The sequence below is a fragment of the Sinocyclocheilus grahami genome, unplaced genomic scaffold (assembly GCF_001515645.1).
Source record: "Sinocyclocheilus grahami isolate Dianchi unplaced genomic scaffold, SAMN03320097.WGS_v1.1 scaffold839.1, whole genome shotgun sequence".
NCBI classification, from domain to species: Eukaryota; Metazoa; Chordata; class Actinopteri; order Cypriniformes; family Cyprinidae; genus Sinocyclocheilus; species Sinocyclocheilus grahami.
In genome coordinates this window covers 477,259-480,628 of record NW_015506018.1, presented here as the reverse complement: position 1 = coordinate 480,628, position 3,370 = coordinate 477,259, and the positions used below count along the sequence as shown (strand labels likewise).

The 3,370-nt window shown below is 49.3% G+C and overlaps 1 pseudogene; it reads right to left on the bottom strand.

Annotated features, from left to right (window-relative positions):
• Positions 1-775: 775 nt before the first annotated feature.
• Positions 776-2,979, bottom strand: LOC107562775 (uncharacterized; annotated as a pseudogene).
• Between the last annotated feature and the right edge of the window lie 391 nt (positions 2,980-3,370).

The following is a 3,370-nucleotide window of genomic DNA, read 5'->3' as shown; positions in this document are numbered from 1 at the left end:
TGGCGGCGGTGTCTGTGGTTTGACACTGCGACTCGTTGGGGTCTACTGACTGGCAGGGTAGAGGCTCACGGACTTGCGTCCATATCTTTAGTTGCTTGAAGTCAATTAAGGGTTCAAAGCGATTAAGCAGGTCTTTTCCAATGAGGAGTGGATACGTGTTGAGTGGTGAGACGTATACTGGGTGAACAAGGTCCATTGGTCCCACAGTTAGGTGAATTGGGGCCATGTGGTTTAGTTGTAGGCCCGTGTGGGAATACGCTTGAAGGTTCAGCTCGCACCTTTGAAGTTTGAGGGTGCTATTAGACCTCTTTGTTCTTTCTTGGACTTCTTCAAGGAGTTCAGTTGACATTAGAGTGATGTCGGCTCCCGTGTCCAGAAGGGCTTCGACTTTGATGTGGCGTTCGATGATGATGGAGAGGTAAAACTTTCTTGCTATACCTTTCTCAATGAGGTCGCCCAGAAGTTGAGGGACTGGAGTTTGGGATGAGACTGGTAGGATGTCAGGACTGATCCGGTGTTCCTCGGAGGAGTGGCAGACGACCAAGACAGCACTTTCAGGAACTTGAGTGGTTTCGTCAGCAGGTGTTTGTTGGACGCTGCTGTGATCTGACGCATCAGGTGTTGGGTCAGTTTCTGACTGTTTTACGGGTTGTTCAGGTGGGATTTCTTGTCCATCTGAAGTTATGGAGGTTACGGTTCTCTGAGAGTGAGGTGAGGGAGTGCTGTACTCTGTGGCTGGTTGGGTCAGCTGGTCGCTGCCTTCTCTTCAGGCTGCTAGTCAGGCTGACTCTGGTTTCTCTTTCTTTTCCCACTTCCGATCCTCCTCCTTTCGGTGGAAGAACTCTTTCATCATCATTTTCATCAGCTCTTGTGAGTCGAAACACTGTGATGTCTTTTGTTCTTGTGTGGATTCAGTTTGAGCTCGGTCAGCTTGGAATCTTTACGAGTTCCTTCGTTGTTTCCTTGGAGTGGTTGCTCCCGGTTGTGTTTGTCGTTTTCCCTTGGAGGTTCCGTTGGATTCCCACAAGCCTTTTCCTCTTGAGTTTCCAAATGAGTTTGACTGATTCCATGATCTGTTCCATTGATTTTCACGAGGTCAGGATTGGTCCTAAGATTTTTCCCAGTGACGTCCAGGTGAGTATTGTCGTTCATGCGGTCCATCCCAGCGGTTGTTCCTCTGTTTAGGTTGGGTACCAGCGTGGGAGTCCCGTTCTCTGTTGGACAAGGGTGTGTTCCACTCTTTGTGTGGTGTCTTGGCATGGTCTTGATGTTGGGCCAGCTCCTGACTTTAAGTGTTGAAGTCAAGAACTGTTGTGGGTTTGGCGCCCTTTTCTGAGGCCATCTTTTGCCGTAGGCTTTATGCGTCAAGTCTCGCAACTGTTGAGCATTCATTGTTTGCGGACATGCGAGAACGCCAAGATGGTGGCTTACTCCAGCGGTCCATCCCAGCGGTTGTTCCTCTGTTTAGGTTGGGTACCAGCGTGGGAGTCCCGTTCTCTGTTGGACAAGGGTGTGTTCCACTCTTTGTGTGGTGTCTTGGCATGGTCTTGATGTTGGGCCAGCTCCTGACTTTAAGTGTTGAAGTCAAGAACTGTTGTGGGTTTGGCGCCCTTGAGGGAGGCCATCTTTTGCCGTAGGCTTTATGCGTCAAGTCTCGCAACTGTTGAGCATTCATTGTTTGCGGACATGCGAGAACGCCAAGATGGTGGCTTACTCCAGGATGGAGGTTTCTCAGGAAAAGAGTTTTGAAGTTCAGATCGTCTTCCATGTTCACTTTGTTGCGAGTTCCGAAGTATGCTCATCTAAGTCGGCTGTAGTAGGTTTGGGGAGATTCATGACGACCTTGTTTCATCTCCAGGGCAGCCGCTAGTCCTTGTTCTGACTCAGGGTCAGCGAATTCTTGGATGAGGGCTTCTCGGAGCAGGTGGTAATCAGTCTTTGTGTGAGCAGGCTGCCGGTCCAGGAAACTGCGCACTTCAGGGCTGGCTGTTGTTCGGAGCAAATAGAGTCTATCTTTGTCAGTGACATTGGGTCTCATTTTCAGATGGAAATCGACGTCTTGCAAATAAGCTTGGACATCCTGGCTACCTGGCACACTTGGGGTGAATTTGCCAATGTTTCTAGCGAGCTTGTCGAGGTCTTTGAGGTTCAAGCCATGCGATGATCTGTGGCAAGTTCTTTTAGCTTTGTCGTGAGGTAACATTCTTCAGAGGGAGCCGGTGAATGTTTCAGCACTGCCCCCTCCCCCTTTTGCTCACGCATCAGTCCAGGAACAGGTGACCCGGTCCTGCTTGGCAGGGGTGAGACTGGTGCCTGTCGGGTCCTTGCAGGCTCAGGGCGCAGCTCGTAGGCATGTCTGAGTTCCTCTCTGATGCTGTCGGACTTCTCTTTGATGTAGTCCAGCTGTTGTGTTAGGCAACTGATCTAATTTCTTGACTCATCCAGGTGAGTTTCAAGGGCTTTAATTCGGCCGTTCTTGTCTCTGAAGTCGGCCTTTGCCTTTTCCAGGAGCTGTTCTACATATTGTAGCTTGTTGGAGAGATCAGCGTAGTCAGCCTTGCCTGGTTTCATTTCTTGGGTAGTAGCTGCTAGGGTCTCTTTTAGCCTAGTGATCTCCTCCTCTGCGCCTTGTTCCACTTCATCAGGCCCTTCCCGTCGTTCCTGAGCCTCCAGTTCTAGCTGCTCAACGCGTTGTTGCGCGCGTGTTAGCTCCTGCTGGAGATGGGCGGCGTGCCTGTCGCTCAGCTTGAGGGTGGCGATGAGTGTGTGGCTTAAGGAGCCGGTGATCTTTGCTAATTCTTTGTGACTGTAGCTCTGACTTGGGTCTTGTCTCATAAGGCTTGTTATGTTGTCATCCAGCTGGTCCTGTGTCTGATGCTTCAGTGTTTCAGCAGCCTTAGGTAGGAGGCTGTCTGTTGCAACACTTAGCCATGTCTCGAGGTCTTCCCAGTGGCCAACAGAGTCTGTTGTGCGAGACATGTTTTGGCACGGTGAGTGAGATCTAGAACCTAGACTGACACAGACCTTGAAGAAGAGAAAACAAGACAAAACAAACAAGGCAAAACAGGGGTGTAAGTGTGCAATGTCAAGTGTGGTTTGACGGTGAGTGTGTAATGGACAGGTGAGTGTAGTTCTCGGCGATTGTGATCCTCTTGTGGGCGTGCTTCTAATTTGTGGTCTCTGTGGGAAAATTAGTAAGCACACACATGTAGCACAGCTAGAGAACAGAGGGAGAAAAGAAAAATAATAAACAGAGCAAGGAACAGGATAATTGGTTGCTTTTTTGTAAGGAAAGAAAGTTAATGGTAAGATGAGAGTGAAAGATAAAACAACAAAATACCCTTTTCTGGTAGCAGAATGAGTATAATTA